The sequence below is a fragment of the Mytilus californianus genome, unplaced genomic scaffold (genome assembly GCF_021869535.1).
Source record: "Mytilus californianus isolate M0D057914Y unplaced genomic scaffold, xbMytCali1.0.p SCAF_2, whole genome shotgun sequence".
Taxonomy (NCBI): Eukaryota; Metazoa; Mollusca; class Bivalvia; order Mytilida; family Mytilidae; genus Mytilus; species Mytilus californianus.
This window is the reverse complement of record NW_026262668.1, coordinates 30,072,376-30,092,499: the sequence shown is the minus strand read 5'-3', so window position 1 is coordinate 30,092,499 and position 20,124 is coordinate 30,072,376. Positions and strand designations below refer to the sequence as shown.

General features: G+C 31.3%; 1 protein-coding gene and 1 long non-coding RNA gene across 2 annotated transcripts in view; one reads left to right on the top strand and one right to left on the bottom strand.

Moving 5' to 3' along the window:
- The window catches only part of LOC127728939 (uncharacterized), a 667,964-nt gene that overhangs the window by 573,497 nt on the left and 74,343 nt on the right, over window positions 1–20,124 (bottom strand). The window lies entirely within an intron of this gene.
- Window positions 749–17,105, top strand: LOC127729681 (uncharacterized). Its single transcript, XR_007994764.1, has 3 exons — window positions 749–896; window positions 8,162–8,222; window positions 16,942–17,105. It is a non-coding gene; the product is annotated as an uncharacterized LOC127729681 (long non-coding RNA).

Sequence of the window (20,124 nt, the reverse complement as noted above, 5' to 3'; positions counted from 1 at the left end):
TATAGGTAAATAATTCGAGAAGAAAAATGAACAACACTATAGTTTAGCTAGTACAGAGAATCACATTAAAAGTACTAGTACCTTGAATAACAAATGAAATACTCAAGAGAATATCAAGTGTGTCACTTGGTTATTTAAATATACATTATCGATTCAATTAAAATAGTTCATAATTGTATAGCTTACACATATACCCGGATGATCAATTCAATCTGTAAACAGGGGTGTCTTAAGGATTCAAACTTCTGAATTTAATAAAACAAAATATGATAACGAAATAATTGTACTATTTTTGCTATCATACATATATGTCACGACATACTCATTGTTTTTTTGTCATTTGATACTTTAATTATTGATATGGATGTAATGAAAATAACACATAAATCCATAACCTATTTAATACCTCGTTAGATACCTGAATGATGATAAAGAAAGTGTTGGGACAATTGTTTCTACTATTAAGATATTTCTGTTTTGAGATTTGGTTTATAAATATGTGTCAATGTTTGTATTTAGCATAAAAGAAATGCTTTTCTAAATAATAATTATAAGGTACCTATGAATTCTTCTGTAATTAAGGGGTGCCGTTCAGACAACACTCTTCGAACTTTAATCTTTATACTCTACAAAGCGCGTGTATTTTACATTTTTAGCTACCGTCTAGTCAAAATGAATGATGCTCTATTTTTTTAACGAAAAAAAGAAGGTTAAACATTTTAGAATGCTGCTTTTCATATAACACAGAAACCCTCGAGATCGCCTCTGAAACAGCAGAGGACGCCATTTAACGATATGTTTGGCTGTTTTGTTGAATAGATTAATTTTTATCGTGTCTCTTGTTAAGGGAATCATGTTTTGAACGGACCTAATAGTGTTGAAAATGTGTGAAAATGGTAAGGTAAATATTTTACTGACATGGTCTTCGGTTAAAACATGCAATAACATATTTTGTAATTATAAATGTCCCCCACCTTAGCAGCAATATGCCAACTTCACCTGCATATGGGATATTCACTTCCCAATTCGTTCGGAATTCAAGAGCTTGCAGCTGCTACTCAGAATTTATGAAACTTCACCAGTGTCTGAGCAGAGAGTTGATGAACCAGGGTTATGCCAAAGAACGTCTCGTCCTTTTTCTAAAGAAGTTCATCGGAAGATACCAAGACCTTGTTGATAAATATTCCGTATCAACTTCCCAAATAATACATGATGGTCTTGACGTATAGATTCTAGGTATTGACGTTGTTTATCATCTTTATTACGTGTTATAGTGTTCTTTTTATTTGTCATTGTATATTTTTAACCTTTACTGTTTATTTCATTTTTGGTAATATCTTTTTGGCAGGGCTCGTAATTTATACATCCCGCCATTGTGTTATTGTGCTATGGTCATTTTTTGTATTCTTTGTCTTTCATTTTTTCTGATGTGCTTTGTCTATAGAGTGTCTACATGTCATTTTGTTTTTTTGTTAGTGATTAAGATTATAACACAATGTTGTCTGCTGTACCCCAATTTTTACCAATTATATCTGTTTGTTTTGCTCACACATTGTTGTCAATATAATGGAACTTTATGCGACTGTCATAGAAGTGAGAGGTTTAGCTAGCTATAAACCAGGTTTAATCCACCATTTTCTACATAAGAAAATGCCTGTACCAAGTCAGGAATATGACAGTTGTTTTCTATTCGTTTGATGATTTTGCCATTTGTTAAGGGACTTTCCGTTCCTTGGGAGTTTGGAGTTTTTGTTATTTTACTTTATACTAACATTAATGAATATATATAAAATGTCCATTAGCATTTTAACAATATGAATATGCAAATCTTAGTCTAAAACATACGGAATTTTGCTACCTTGGAAACCCTAGGCCTTCATCTAGATCACTCTACACTGAACGTAAGTTAGAACAAAGATAAAACGATATTTGAAATATAAGCTCCGAATAGAGCCAAAGGGAGCAGCCAAATTAAGTCACGCAGAGTCAACTTTGCCTCTTAGTTAGCAGTAAAAGAAGCCATTTATCACCTGCAATTTATTACATTGGCATACATTAAGTGGAGTGATAGAAATCATGAGTAAAAATGATCACATGACATGTATAGAACATTCTCTTCAGAGGCAAAGTTAGTTGTAAAACCAGATATTATGGCGCAAAACCTTCACTATTCAACTAGTCGATACTTTTGTCACCTCTTTAGTAAAGAAGTTTTGAAAAAGCACGTTTTCGTTTAAGAATTTCCTGTCAATAATGGGATGGACTTTCACGACCTTCTTTAATATCTAAAGTATAACAATTTGGTAATTGAGGAGTACCAAGATGTTTTGGTAACAATATTTCAACTTAAATTGTACGACGTTATAATGCTACAGTAGTGGAAACCTTCTTAGCTCTGATAGTGATCCAAAGTTAACATTTTATCTAATTAGCACGCCTAATATAACTTTGCAAAACTTGACATGTAACTGTTCACATGGTAAATTCTTATTCTTATAACATCAATCCTAATTAAGTGAGACTGAATTAGAATAGCGGGTTTACTTCGTTATTATTAATAAATTATATCTAATTTATTAATAATAACGAAGTAAACCCGCTATTCTAATTCAGTTTATATCTAAATATTTTAAATGAACACCAAATTTCTGAAACAAATAGTAGTATAGGTTTAATTGTATTTGTATGATTAAATACATGTAAGTACACCAGAGCCCATACTGGATTTATACTTGAACATTATTTTCTTAATTTGCAACATCCTTTCAGTGTTTTTTTATAACGCTAATTTAAGTTAATGAAAAACTTACTGAAGCTGAAAGAAAGGTATTCCCAGATATTTATAACTGGACACACATCTTTTTTTAGTTTTTCTAAAATTTTAAGTTTGTATTGCAATCCCTCTACTACAGTTGAAAAAGTAGAACATCATCTGTAAATATTAAGCAATGTAAATCATTACATTTTCGTTTCACAGAATCAAATAGATATAAGAAGATGTGGTATGAGTGCCAATGAAATAACTCTCCATCCAATCACAATTTTTAAAAGTAAACCCTTATAGGTCAAAGTACGGCCTTCAACACGGAGCCTTGGCTCACACCGAACAGCAAGCTATAAAGGGCCCCAAAAATGACTAGCGTAAAACCATTCAAACAGGAAAACCATGTTTGTAGATATGATGGGAGGTCGTTAATGAAAATCTTCAACAGAGTAGGACTTTAGTTGTCCCCTTCATGAACTCCCAGGAAATGATCTGGTAACCGAGTTATCGCCCTTTACTATAATACTATTTATAATACGGGGTATTGTAGATTTTCCCCTTTATTTGTGTGTAACAAGTTAAGCTTCATACCATTATGAATAACACTATTAAGATTAAATAAGTGGTGTATATAAACTGAACAAATATATAGATCTGATGGTGAATTAACGAAATATTTCTCTTGTAAAACCCACTGATAATCTGTGCATGTATTTTTCATAGTTTTTACATGTTCTTTAACATAATTTTGTCTAAAAAGGGCGAAACCCCAATAATACCTTCTGTTTGTATCGACCAGAACTGATATAGACAGTTTAACTGCATGGATGTTATTTATATTGGATGTGCCTACGAGCAAAGCTTTATGTTTGTAACAATTCACGTTTCTTTTGTCTTTGGATACTTTAAGTTATCAAAAGGTACGATAAGGTGATAAGATTTTTTTTCGGAGTAACATTAGAAATGTGGGTTTTTAAACTCAGAGGAAGTGTTCCCATTTATTGATTTATTACCTATAAGTAGCTGCCCAAATTTTACCCTCAAGTTTCTCTTGCAGCAAGTTATTCCATTCAGTTACTGGTAGTTCATTAATTTTGCGAGGTTTTTATTATTGCGAATAATGCGACTAGTTGAGTATAGCAATAATGAAAACTCGCATTTAGAAATCTGACACTTATATAAGTATATGTAACCAGAAAAAGTATTCTCACCTTTAGTCTGTCATATCAATATCGCGCATGCAATAATTTTTGAATAAATACTTGCAAGATGTTTTGAATTAACGGTGTTCTTTAAATTGTTGTTAAATGTTTATTATTGATTGTTTCATGTTGCATACAAGTATTGGCTACCTTTAATTTTGAATCACCCTCTGCATTCTCAACTACAGCCTGATGCATATTCATCAACACGTAAACTGTTAGCATCTTCCTGTAACTATCTAATTAAAAAATAATTCATGGAAGCCATAATGGCTTCCATCAATTATTTCGATTCTAATAGGACAAAAACGGTAATTTAAAAAAATTGAAGAGAGGGTGGTTATGCTGTGTGTGTGGCTGTTCTAATTTACCCCCTGTTAGATAAAGCTAAATATTTCCCATTATTATATAGCTTGCATGAATTATTTCTTAAATAACCTCTAGAAAAAATGCGTTTAATTCTTTTAATTCTCAAACCCAGCATTTGTCATTTTTAATTTACATTTTTTGTTGTCGTAAGCTACCGTCGGATCCACAGTTGACATTTCGTAACTAAGGAGCCGCCATGTTGACTTGCTGACATGAGTAAATGAGCGAATAATGCAATAGAATATAAAATAAATTAACACCTACCTCAAAACTCTATTTTAATGCAATATTATCCGAAATTTGAGGGTTCACGTAACGGGAAAACCTTCAGCTTTAGGGTTTTCATTCGTATGACGTCTTGTTTTGAAATGACTTTAATATGCCAAAAGCATCAATGGAATTTTATTTTAATTTTATTTTGTACATTTTTCGAGCTCTAATGCATTAATTCTTTTTGTTATGCATCAGCATATTAATAAAGGTTCTGTGTTTTTTTTCAATTGCAATTTTTAACACAGCGAAATCGGCATAGCTTTTGCACACAGGTTACGATACATGTGGATTTAGGTGGGAGGTATCTTATAACAGCCATTATTATGTACACCTCTGAGCCTGCGCTAAGGTTACAAGAGCGCAATTATTCGTAATGCATTTTCCATAGGGTACCAGTGGTGTTCCGTATTTTATTTCTCGAAGACTACACACTCTAGGAAAAAAACGGGTAGCAGTTCCTGTTACTAGAAATGCCAGTGTTGCATAACAAAAAAAAATATATATGGTCATGCGGCAACAATTGACTTAAAATGCAGTTGAAAAAGATCGTCTATTTTTTTCGCTTAATGAAAAAGGCATATTTTTAATGGCTCTGACGTGCAGAAATGGAAGATATTTTCTATACTTTGTAAAATGTGAATTTGATTTTCTGGATTTTTAAAACCTAATTGGATAAGCTTTCGATTAAAAGTAATTCCAATCCTGTATCATCCAATCAGAAGCCGTACAGGATTCTATTCTGAGTACCATCTTTGGGTAAAAAAATTGCCGGTAAAATGTAAACAAATAATTGCGCTCTTGTAACGCTAAGTATAGATATATCGATAATTTTATCACGGTGTTGTTTACAAAGCAAAAGAAGCACATCATATTAGAATAGATTTTTTTTTGTTGCAGTTTCAATATATTCTCATTACAAGTATCGCTTTTAAATGAAACATCCCTCATTAAATTTTTATTCATTTGCTATGAATGAATTAAAAGTTTGTCAACATATCTACCATTGAGACATTTCAGAGGGTCTGAGCAATATAATTTTGCGATAAGTTGTCATTTTCGTCTATTTGTGGCTTACTCATCGTGAAAGAATTTGTTATTTGTTGTTTTGCTTGTTTTTTGCTTATCATATTGTTTAGTTTAATACTTTGGTTTTGTATGGCATTCGTGTTGGGTATGATCTTCAAGGTTTTGATCAATTTTAGAAACAACACTTAATAGGGTTTCTTGTCATTAATTTGCTGATGTGATTTCATAATATGATTCAGTGTCAATTATTAATTGGAACATTAAGCCATTTTCACACCTTTACTTTGTGATAACTTATGATTATTGATTATTTGTTTTCGCTTTTTCCTATAACGCATGTACATCTAAACTTCACATGAACTTCAAAAACTATAAAGATTATATTTTAGTGTATATATCCAAATCAAGTTGAAACGATATTCCAGAGCTTGTATTTCGTATAATGATTTCCTTCATAGACGGTTGCTGCTTACACGAAAGATATTAAACTAACAGTTCCAAGTGATAAAGTTGAAATCATCCCTTAGAAAAAATTTTCAGACGCTATCACGAGTTGGTTGATCGTTATGGAATATCCGTTTCACAGATGACAACGGATATGTTCCACTTGTCATAACCACAATCACGTCCTCTTTTCCTCGAATGTGACCTTTCGAACTAGACTTACCAGCGGGTTTGTGCTTACATTATCAAACAGACGGTTGCCACAAGTGAAGCAGGATCTGCTTATATTTATAACGGTACCCGTATTTTCTGTTATATTTCATGAAAATAAGAAGATGTAGGATGATTGCCCATGAGACAACTCTTCACCAGAGACCAAATGACATATAAGTTAACAAAAATTTTCAAATTTAAAAAAGTTCACATTTGGTAAGTTTCAGGGTTAATAAATTTCGTGATGTATTAAGGTTAGATAAAAATAAAATTACAATCCGTTATTGCGTGATGGCTTATCACTTGATATAACGTACAAACAATGTTATAGGAATAACACGACGGGTGTCACATATAGAGCATGATATGCTTGACCTTACGGAGCACCTGAGTTATCCCCCAGTTATTTGGTGGAATTCGTGTTACTTAGTTTTTTTTAATTTTGTGTGTTGTTTACTGTTGTTTGACTTTGGATTGTTTTAAGTTTTTTTGTCATGGCATTGTCAGTTAATATTTGACTAACCAGTTTAGATGTCCCTTTGGTATCTTTTGCCTTTCTTTTAAACTCTAAACCCGCGTCTTCAATTGAAAGATTTGTAAAATTGTTTGATAGTTGATGATTTGCTTAAACTCGTCGAAGAATGCGTTTCATGCAACAAATTACAATACATGTACTAGTATATCAGCATTTCGTTTATGTGCAAAGAACGTGACACCATATGGAATGGATTTAACATGCTTAAATATATTTATTTAGGTTATTTATACATAAATTCTTCGATAAAAGATGCGTTTCTTGTAGACAATAAATCATTACCATTACTGAACTTCTTACGATCACCTTTTATCCTAGATATTTGTTTACAGATATGTTCAGCTTCCCTTCTTTTTCCAGCCTTCGTGACGTATTATATAATTGCATTACTTCAAAACCGTGTAAAGCATAATGACACTATAATTTTCCTCCACAAAATTTCAAGAAAATTAATATTAAAAATAGAAATTTATAAAATGCCATCATATTTCCTAATCAAGCCGAAAAATCCACATCATGGTAAACGAGTTGTTGCAATTTTGATCTTCTTTTAACAACTCAAGTATAATAACCTATTATGAAACTGATATTTAGTGCAGAAAATCTTGTAAAAAGTATCAACGAATTCATCTACAAACACCTTCGTGTATATGTAACTTAATTAGGAAAATTATATATAAACGTATGATATAAATTCATAGATCACGTCTTTGTATATATCACGTATATATCGGGTGCACCGAAAGTGTAAGCAGATCCTGCTTCACTTGTGGAAGCGGTTCGTTAACTTATATGTCATATAGTCGTAAGATGTTCAGCTTAAAAACCAGGTTTAATCCACCATTTTCTACATATGAAAATGCCTGTACCAAGTCTGGAATATGACGTTTGTTTTCCATTCGTTTGATGTGTTTGAGCTTTTGATTTTGCCAATTGTTAAGGGACTTTCCGTTTTGAATTTTCCTTGTAGTTCGGTATTTTTGTTGTTTTACTTTTTAATGTGCACAAAACAACTTTCATCAGGTAGGTCTGAGACCAAAGTACCTTAACCTGATACAAATGTAGATTAGCTACACCTTTTTATTATCTTATTGATATTATAGGAAGAACTTTCTCGTCAGCAATTTGGTGACAAGAAGAAGAGGGCCTTAACTTAAATTGATGTACATGTATCATTCACTTTTAAATCATTTCATATTCAAGCAAAAACGATTAATTTTTTTGAACGCACGTTAATGGTATATATGCTATTACATATGTTTATACTACAGTTAAGATTTTGTTCAATTTTTGGATTAGTTTTTAGATTTAAATGCGTCAATCGTTTAATTGCAGATGTAGCTTCACACTAGTAAACAAGAATTCAACAGTTATGTGGTTCAAACTATTGATGTTGGTAAGTCACCGAAGGTTTATCATAATTATCTGAAACATTTCTTGTGAGATATCCCTTCCTTCTTTTGCTTACAAATATATATTTGAGCTTGTTTTTGCGCTTTTTAGCTGACCAATAACAATTTATTTTGAAATATTGTAATCTTCTACGTTATAGAATACTTGATTTGATAAATAACTATTCAAGCATTATTTTAATGCAGCAATTTTATTAACTTCATGGGGTTTGTTTCAGTCATCAAATAGGGTATTGCTTTTTGTTTTTTTGTTTGTCTATTTTTAATATTTTTATAAAGAATAAAAGGCGAAGCTATATGAACCTTTTGTTTTTAAACAACGATCACTATCAAATATTAGCGTAGCGTATTTACCTGACGATATCGGGATATGGGTATTTAGTCAAATCTTAACAGGAAATTGTAATAAGATTGAAAAACCGACACGGATAAAAAAATAAACAACATCAAAATGTTCAGGCTAAATAATTAAATCTCTATTTGGGTAAGTTGATGCAAGCATACGATCTGTATTGTGTCTTATACGGTTAGAGGCAAATAATATTTAACGACTATATTATATTAATGTCTAAACACGTTAATTATGACCTATAAAAGTCAGGTAGTTCGTGCATTTTTCTGAGTAGTTTTTAAAAAAATTCACTGTGAATTAGCATTCGTTAGCATTCACTATCCTATAGATTAACAACTGTTGGTTATATTGATAATTTAGAATCTTCATAGAAGCAGTCGCACGAATGTTGTGTTAATTTATTCTTTTTATGTGTCATTTGTATGCAAGAGTGACATCCCTTTGTACTATGTTTCATTTCCAACAAGTCTATAGTAAAAATGCGTTTATTGTCTCCCTTGAACAGGTTCATAATATAATCTTTACGTATAGTTATTTGATTTGATTTGAAATCATTACAAAATTAATAAATTAAAAAGATTTTAGTATTTATTAAAGACATTTATGTATATTTACAATTTCATTTATTTGTTTTGAAACGTTTAAAATTATTATATACCAATATAAAGAGCCTTTTATAATGTAAATAATACTATTTAGTTCCATTATAAGGTTATTTTACCGACCGTGCACGACCCTCATGGGGAGTCGAAGTCGTTTAAAAACCCTACTTAGAGTGATCGGGTAACCTACTGTGAGAGGACAGATTGTGTGCATTTGCCGCCAACTAATCCGTTGTGTTTACTTTCAAGTCGTAATATGGTTATACATTATATATATGTATAGTATTCTGTCTACTGTTAACTTGAGGAAAATTATTCAGATGAATAACACAATTTTCATTTGACATCTGTAATCATTCTGCTGTCAATAATACACTGTTTTAGTTGTTGTCCGCATCATCTAACCTCCAACAGCATGATCCTGCGACTTCCCTAAAGACTAATACATGTATCCTGTGTAACCCCCCCCCCCCCCCCCCCCCGCCGCCCCCCCCCCACAAAAAAAAACAAACGCAACGAAAAACAAACACACAAAAGATATACATACGCACAAACAAATAAAAAGACACACAACACCATTACGACCACTGTATTCCAGAAACGTGATTGTAACCTACATAAAGCATTTGAAATTTTTTGAAAAAGACTATATATGAAAACCAAATTAGATTATCTCCCCGTAATGATAAAATTATGGGAAAACTAACCAGAGTTATCTTTTATTAATCACAAAGAAGGGCTAGCAAACAATTTTTAATTGGAGCTTAATTAACGTTAAAACAATTTTCCACTAAAATTGAATGTTATTTTATTCAATTACAAGGACTTAGTTAGCCAAATCTACTAGTTTTATTTAATATTATGAATTTTTATGTCAATAGATAAACATGCTAATTAGCGTTCTTTGATTTCATATAACAATGTATATACAAGTTGCTTTCTTTAAAAAAAGAAATGCAATCGTAAACCCAAATGCTTGTTTGGCATTAAATATTAGATAATTGTTTTTTTTTAGATAAGAGTTATGTTCAAATACAAATGTGAAGAAATTTAATCAATTAATGATTATTTGTGCTTAAAAAAAGAAATGCAATACGTGAAACTTAATAGCTGTTTTTATTGGAATTTGAGATATGTTCATGGTTATTTGAACAATGGCTTGATATTGTTCATTATTAAGATCCTTACACCTGCTCTTCAAGGTTTTTGTGATGCTTAGGGTAGTAAGCATTGGCAATTTTAAGTTGTGTGCTTTGTGCTCTTAAAAGTTTTAGATGACAAACCTCTTTTGTTAAAAACAAAAACTTTTTAAAACCTTTAACTCGATTTGAAGATATTTTTTGAATGTCCCTTTTTATTTTGATGTTTTCTTATATTTTTAAATTGTGGGTCATGAAAAAGGCCTGCAAGTTTAATTGTAAAGATATATAATTTGAATTGCACTGTATTCTCTTCACCTTGATGACCAAAACCAATTCATTAAGAAAGCTATTTACAGCCTAGACAAAACAGCTTACACCTTGTACTTATAAATAAACAAACTAAATTCAAAACAACAAAACAACTAACATAATCAAACCTGAAATTATCACTGAATGCCCATTTCTAATTATTAGTTTGTTTAAAGGCCACATTTATGAACTGTTGTAAGGTGTTCCTTTTTTGATTTGAACACGTTTTTTCATTAACTTTTAAAAGGTGTCTTTTACATGGTAAAGTTACACTACTGTTTTATGGTATGTATGTAAATTCTTTTAAAACAGGTGTATTCATAAGCACATGTCCCAAGTCAGAAGCATCTTGTTTAGAAGGGTTTTTTTTGGTGCAGTTCATATTTGCTTTTTGTTTCTGGTTTGAAGTTAAATTAGATTTGATTTTTCCTGTTTGAATTGTTTTATAACAGTGTCTTGGGGCCCCTAGTAGGATGCAGTTCAATGTGAGCCAAGCCTTTGTGTTGAAGGCTGTATTATAACCTATAATTGCTTACTTTGACTACACTGTGTCTTGATGGAGAGTTGTCTCATTGGTATTCCTACCACATTTAAAACAGATATTCCCTCTGACATTTGACAAATCCATAGAATAATCTAAATATTGAAATGGAACTGAAGTTGCCTTGTAGGTTTCTTATATTGACCTATCCTTTTTCTCTCGTGCTGGATAGTTTTATACTAGTCATTTGGGGGCACTGTATAGCCTACTAATCACTGAGATGGCTTGTATTGAAAGAAAAAATGTAACCTGTAAAATTTTGCTTAATTGTACCACATTGTGTCTTGAAAGGGAGTTGTGTCATTGACATTCATACCACATCTTCTGATTTTTATATTGAAGCAGTTTTGAAATTCAGTATTTAGGAAGGAGGGCGTTCAGTGCACTGCTATTGCGTATTATGCTTTAGCTTTTGTTTTTTTAAACACGTATAATGGTAATAACTTCAACGTATCGCCAGTATTACTTTATCTAAATGAATTTATCTATGAAACGAGAAGTACTACTACTAGTACTGGTAGGGATTCTACTGTGCATTGCACTGAAAAACGAAAATTATCAGAACAAAAAAAAATCTACTAGGGGAAAGAGAGTTCACAACAAAGTCCCAAACGAAAGTTTAAGAAGAAATAAGAAAAGCAAAATAGGTAACAATAAAGAAGGTAAAACTAATGGTTCTGGTGAGTCTTTAAACACTTGCAAGGAAGAACAAACTTCTTGTAATTTGTTTAAGTGCGATTATGATAAATTTCAGGAATATTTAAAAGTTATAGATAATGATTTGCATTTCAATATTGAAAATACATCTATAGCATTTGCACCTGACCATTCTTACTTTATCCCCAAAGGAAAAAAAGGAAAAAAATACAAACAGTTAGACCAGCCATGTAAAACTATTGATTTGAAGCATTTCTTGAATGAAAAAGAAATTGGTGTACATACATACAACCCATACACCGTAGCTGTTATGTAAAACATCAGAGATAGTTTAGTTTACACAGTTATGAGAACAGTTGACCAGGAGCTTTTAATTAATTAGATAACGCGTTTACATCGGTACATTATCACAATGGTCACACAAAGCTCTGCTACTTGTGGTCAAAATTATAAAAATATAACATAAATAAAACAAACTTCAAAATTTCCTAAAAACTATTTTACATGCATAAAACCTAAGTATCAATTATCCTGTCGTCTTTCAAAATCTCCTTGCACTATTTTACATTTTCGTATTTAATATATTAAAACCGAAAATTCATCATCTGATCGTTTTCAAGAAATAATAATTATTTTTTTTTATTTTGACGAACATTTTGAAGAGCCTTAATTATTACAGGTTAGATAATCTGTTCCCTGGCCCAGATAACTATAAATAGAAATTATTTGTTCTTATCTCTGCCTTCATCTGTCATCACTCGGTGTCTATAAAAAGACATTTGACATCTTATCGCTGACCCTGTTAAGTCTGCTGAATTTGCATGCATGATTAATTTTAAGGTTATCGACCGTAATTAAAGCGGCACATTTAATTCGTTATTTCATTGCTTGAAGTATTATTTCTTTAATCTGCATTGTCAAATGTATTTTTTTTAAATATAATTTAGATTTAGATTTCAGTTTTAGTATTTTTTCATATTCAATATCTATTTATTCACATTATAATAACGAAAAAGGATCCAGATATACCTATAACAATCTGATTTGTTATTTTAATCAAGGAGGTTATATGACCTCCTTGTTTTTTAAAAAGGAAATAATGTTGCAATATTCAAACAAAGAAAATAACTGTATTTCAATTTGCAATGTACTTTCATAATTAATTTAAACGTTATTCTTAATAAACGATATTTTTTCGAAAAATCCTCGTTTTTTACATCCATTCAAGGACGTATAATAGATTATATACGTCCTTGGTCTATTCTAGACGTAAAATTTTAATAAAGTGCAAGAAAGACTTCTTTTTAATTTCAGTATAAAAATGAATTAGCCTGCTTTGTACATCAAGTACATCTTCCCTAGACTCAAAATCTTAAATGAAATGCTAGTAATACTTCTTTTATAAATTTTAGTTTTAACGATTCTTGTTCCGAATATAAATCGCATTGTTTACATGAAATCTTATCTCATATCTAAACACAGCTGGTTTCAACGTTCGACTCTAATTAAAATAAGTACGCATATATGTAGGTAAATATTAGCAGCTTGTTAATTGCTTGCAAGGAAGTATTCAAATGCTTATTAAAGAAGCTTGCATCATAATAAATTTCGCATCATATGTAACATATCTCTATAGCAACTTTAAGATGCTAATGCTTATTCAACAGGTCCATTAATAAGCTATTGCGCATGTATATGAAAGGTGGTCATAGAAAGAACAGATGTATTCCGAATAACATCCTGTGTTCCGAAAGACTACGGACATCGTCCAATATATACTGTGTGTTACGCAATAAACAATTATCGTTTGGTAAATTGTGAGTCGGAATTCTGTAATACCAATATTATTTTGCTTTTTCGTTAGCCTTTCATTGGGAATTGTGATATGATATCTCTTGTTCTACTACTGATCAAGATAATACAAAACGGTTGAGTCAGACTGGGTCTTAGCCCCAACCTCTTTAATGTAAAAAAAAAAACACAACCAATCTCATTAGCATGCTGTATCCTAAATATCTTGAAAACTGATAACTTGGTGTTGGTGCTTGATACTTTTTTGCTATCTCTGTTGTATTCGTTAGTATCTTGACTAGATGAAATAAAACATCTAGAGCTTGCTCATTTACACGTAACTACACGGTCTATAAGTATGAACAATCTCAAACAAACTGAAGTTGCCTTGTAGGTTTCTTATATTGACCTATCCTTTTTCTCTCGTGCTGGATAGTTTTATACTAGTCATTTGGGGGCACTGTATAGCCTACTTATCACTGAGATGGCTTGTATTGAAAGAAAAAATGTAACCTGTAAAATTTTGCTTAATTGTACCACATTGTGTCTTGAAAGGGAGTTGTGTCATTGACATTCATACCACATCTTCTGATTTTTATATTGAAGCAGTTTTGAAATTCAGTATTTAGGAAGGAGGGCGTTCAGTGCACTGCTATTGCGTATTATGCTTTAGCTTTTGTTTTTTTAAACACGTATAATGGTAATAACTTCAACGTATCGCCAGTATTACTTTATCTAAATGAATTTATCTATGAAACGAGAAGTACTACTACTAGTACTGGTAGGGATTCTACTGTGCATTGCACTGAAAAACGAAAATTATCAGAACAAAAAAAAATCTACTAGGGGAAAGAGAGTTCACAACAAAGTCCCAAACGAAAGTTTAAGAAGAAATAAGAAAAGCAAAATAGGTAACAATAAAGAAGGTAAAACTAATGGTTCTGGTGAGTCTTTAAACACTTGCAAGGAAGAACAAACTTCTAGTAATTTGTTTAAGTGCGATTATGATAAATTTCAGGAATATTTAAAAGTTATAGATAATGATTTGCATTTCAATATTGAAAATACATCCATAGCATTTGCACCTGACCATTCTTACTTTATCCCCAAAGGAAAAAAAGGAAAAAAATACAAACAGTTAGACCAGCCATGTAAAACTATTGATTTGAAGCATTTCTTGAATGAAAAAGAAATTGGTGTACATACATACAACCCATACACCGTAGCTGTTATGTAAGACATCAGAGATAGTTTAGTTTACACAGTTATGAGAACAGTTGACCAGGAGCTTTTAATTAATTAGATAACGCGTTTACATCGGTACATTATCACAATGGTCACACAAAGCTCTGCTACTTGTGGTCAAAATTATAAAAATATAACATAAATAAAACAAACTTCAAAATTTCCTAAAAACTATTTTACATGCATAAAACCTAAGTATCAATTATCCTGTCGTCTTTCAAAATCTCCTTGCACTATTTTACATTTTCGTATTTAATATATTAAAACCGAAAATTCATCATCTGATCGTTTTCAAGAAATAATAATTATTTTTTTTTATTTTGACGAACATTTTGAAGAGCCTTAATTATTACAGGTTAGATAATCTGTTCCCTGGCCCAGATAACTATAAATAGAAATTATTTGTTCTTATCTCTGCCTTCATCTGTCATCACTCGGTGTCTATAAATAGACATTTGACATCTTATCGCTGACCCTGTTAAGTCTGCTGAATTTGCATGCATGATTAATTTTAAGGTTATCGATCGTAATTAAAGCGGCACATTTAATTCGTTATTTCATTGCTTGAAGTATTATTTCTTTAATCTGCATTGTCAAATGTATTTTTTTTTAAATATAATTTAGATTTAGATTTCAGTTTTAGTATTTTTTCATATTCAATATCTATTTATTCACATTATAATAACGAAAAAGGATCCAGATATACATATAACAATCTGATTTGTTATTTTAATCAAGGAGGTTATATGACCTCCTTGTTTTTTAAAAAGGAAATAATGTTGCAATATTCAAACAAAGAAAATAACTGTATTTCAATGTGCAATGTACTTTCATAATTAATTTAAACGTTATTTTTAATAAACGATATTTTTTCGAAAAATCCTCGTTTTTTACATCCATTCAAGGACGTATAATAGATTATATACGTCCTTGGTCTATTCTAGACGTAAAATTTTAATAAAGTGCAAGAAAGACTTCTTTTTAATTTCAGTATAAAAAATGAATTAGCCTGCTTTGTACATCAAGTACATCTTCCCTAGACTCAAAATCTTAAATGAAATGCTAGTAATACTTCTTTTATAAATTTTAGTTTTAACGATTCTTGTTCCGAATATAAATCGCATTGTTTACATGAAATCTTATCTCATATCTAAACACAGCTGGTTTCAACGTTCGACTCTAATTAAAATAAGTACGCATATATGTAGGTAAATATTAGCAGCTTGTTAATTGCGTGCAAGGAAGTATTCAAATGCTTATTAAAGAAGCTTGCATCATAATAAATTTCGCATCATATGTAACATATCTCTATAGCAACTTTAAGATGCTAATGCTTATTCAACAGGTCCATTAATAAGCTATTGCGCATGTATATGAAAGGTGGTCATAGAAAGAACAGATGTATTCCGAATAACATCCTGTGTTCCGAAAGACTACGGACATCGTCCAATATATACTGTGTGTTACGCAATAAACAATTATCGTTTGGTAAATTGTGAGTCGGAATTCTGTAATACCAATATTATTTTGCTTTTTCGTTAGCCTTTCATTGGGAATTGTGATATGATATCTCTTGTTCTACTACTGATCAAGATAATACAAAACGGTTGAGTCAGACTGGGTCTTAGCCCCAACCTCTTTAATGTAAAAAAAACCACAACCAATCTCATTAGCATGCTGTATCCTAAATATCTTGAAAACTGATAACTTGGTGTTGGTGCTTGATACTTTTTTGCTATCTCTGTTGTATTCGTTAGTATCTTGACTAGATGAAATAAAACATCTAGAGCTTGCCGTACGTCGTTTGAGATTGTTCATACTTATAGACCGTGTAGTTACGTGTAAATGAGCAATTTTATTAACTTGGTTTTGTTGGATGTCAGTTTTGATATAAAAAGGAGAAAACAAACTTTATGATTCCAAAAGAAATCTACAAGCATTCAAAGAACATATCTATCAATGCCGGGACATGTAATAGGTAAACATACCATTGCTAGTATGTGTGTAACAAATGTATCAATGCAAAAAATATAAAGATATGTATGTATCATTGGTTTACTTTAGGTACATTTATGCGCAGCGTTTCCGCTGAAATGCCCTGAACCAGCGCAATGGGCACAACGTGCAAATGGTTACTGTGCAGATCCATCAAAATACTTTTGTCTAAAGAATGACCTTATCAACGGATATTCTGAGAACTGTACAAGGTCCGATTTTCAGCAACCAGGTAAATGCGATTCGAGAACATCAGAAATTACATTTTTCATTTTCAAAAGGCTACATGATTATCCTCAAAAAGAACACCACACGCTCATTAAATCATAAAAAAATACTAGGGTTATAATTTTGTAAACCCTATTCGCGTTTTGTTTACATTAGACTCATCAACATACTTTTGAATTTCGAACGAAAAGTATTTGCATACCAACTCTATTTATTTTCATGTTTACTTACACTTAATGTAATAGTATTTGTTTCAAAACACTAAAAACTACCATTAATGCAAATTTTTTGAATGACTTCTCATTTCACTAGAACTGTTTACTCACCACCATTGAAACTCATCGAAAACACATTTAAACAAATCATTAAGTAAAACTATAATCCTAGGTGCAGCAAAGTGTTCATTTGATGGATCCCTTGAGAACGATGCTTCATAAACGCGTGTATAATGAGCACTAAAGCAAAACAGTAAAGTTCTAAATAGATATAAGATGTGGTATGAGTGCCAATGAGACAACTCTCCATCCAAGTCAAAATTTAAAAAAGTAAACCATTATAGGTCAAAGTACGGTCTTCAACACGGAGCCTTGGCTCACACCGAACAGTAAGCTATAAAACATGTTTAATGCAGAAACAAACATGATAATAAAAAGTTCGTTTGTAGATTCTCTAGGAAGGAAATGATATTACGTATTAACTTATTCATTACAGGTAGAAAAGCAGTTCTTCGTGGAGGCATAGATGCAGATATATGTTCTAAAGAAAGATATCAACCATTTCCAATCAGGTTTTACACAAATGTTAGTACACATTGTTTATTTTTGAAATCATTCTGCAATGAGGAGGGTCAAGTTGTATACGACAATGGAAATCGTAACACAGATTTAACCTGCAGATGTGATTACAGGCAAGGTTATGATTTCCTGGTTAAACCAAACAACCCATGCTTTTGTAAACCATCACAAGAAGATTGTTCTTGCTACTTAAGGAACTGTTCAAATACTGGTCATATGCTTTCAGCAGGTAAGATTTGCTTTCAAATTTAGAAATGTGAAATTTTAATATAATTCATAAGATATTTGATAATTTCTTTGCGATTGTTTGTAAATATACAGTTGTGCAATACTAGCATCTTATTCCTGCTTTATTTTGTTCTTTAACTATTTTGAGATATATTATAGCACCCACAAATGTGTAAGTATAGCGGGATAAATTGATACATATATTACATGTTAAATTAGGGAACTTTTTGTTCAAGTACATTTCGAGGAGACATACATTTCATTTAATTTGGAAAATTGAATTATACATGTATTGTTAAACTAACGGGTATATAATTTATGATATTTTACCGCTACAATAATTGTATATATAGCAAAAAATTTCATAAAATATTACATATAACTTACTTGCAATGTAAGGGCTTTATATCTGTGTTTTACAAAGATTTGTTTTGCCAAACACATTATAAATCTCATGATTTACTAGCAATAACAGCTGTTGTGCATTGACAAAGATTGTAAAAAGAGAGCAAAACATAACTAAAGTAACTAAATAAACTTTCTTTATGCTTATAGATTACCAATGTATTTTTGAAACGAACCATTCTATAGAAATACAATGTAGACCCACAACAAATGAGAAGTAAGTCACAGATTACAATTTTCTTTTCTATTTCCATAAAAATTCATATTTTCTAAGACCACAGGAGTTGTCTTTTTGTATTACATATGTTGAAATAACGACAACTGTCTATCAAAACTGGCATTTCTTGTATAACTGCTTCTTCAGGTTTAGCTTAACAGGCCGTAATGGTCAGTTTGATCTAAATATTGCAGTCACTTTGAGAATGTCTTCCTTTATCGTCCGTTAAGTATTAAGAAAATATTCGTTTCTGACCGCATTTTCTGGCCTAATTGGAACAAAACTTGGCCCGTATCATTCTTAGAGTATCTAGTTCAAAAATATGTCTGAAAACTGTAATACATAGTTTGAAAAAGGCTGTTGTTTTATTGACTACGTTCAACCTTAAATAGACAATGCCAATATTTAAATAACACACAAGACTGATAGGTTGACAAGTTACTCGATTGATAATAATCAATTTGACAAATTCAACAGTTTCAAACATCAACAGAATCAATGATGCCGGATCTAACTTACGCATGGGCATATCAATCGTTAGGAATGTTTTCATCCAGAGCGAACAGTCAGTTCAAAAACCAATCCAAGAAAATGATATCAAATGGTTGAAAGAATTGAATATTGATACCGTCACTTTATTACATTTTTTGTCTGGATAAAATTTGTCATAATATTGATAAGAAAAATTTGAAAATGTTATGAGATAAACATAATAAAAGGTATACTGCTTATCGCTCTGATGAATTGTTTGCCACTCAGTTTCTGTGAGGTAAGATTAATTTTTAGTAATTTGTTGGAAACAATACGACGGATCTGTATGAAGATTTCTTGATTTACCATGAGTTCCTGTAAATTAAGTTTTATGTCCAATGTTCTATTATCGAATTGTTATATCCATCGCATACTGGGTTTCCCGACTTGGTTTGAACTATTTGTTTTTATTTTAATTCCCACGAAATAATGAGTTGTCTACAAAAACAATGTCATCAATTTCAAGGATAGAACTGCTTGCCGAAATGACATATTTGCCTGACAATAAGCGGTTAAAAACAATCCCTCTATTATTATCTCCCTATTGTTTTAACTTCTTGTTACACGAGTTTCCAACTTTTCCCGAAATTGTCTAGTTCGTCTTTTTGTCCCAAGTGGTGCATTCTGCTATGCCCTTCATAGAAATAGATCATTTTGAAATAAGTAAGTTCCTTCGTTTGTATCAGATGTTGCATATAACTTCCTTCAAACAACTCTGTTTGTAGTTTATAAAATGTCTTTTTGGATTGCACAGGAGTAATAAACTATTTTTGAGCGATTAAATCAATGCTTCACTGCATCCATCTACTACTGAGCGTCAGTAGTTGTAGTGAATTCCCTTTCCATGCC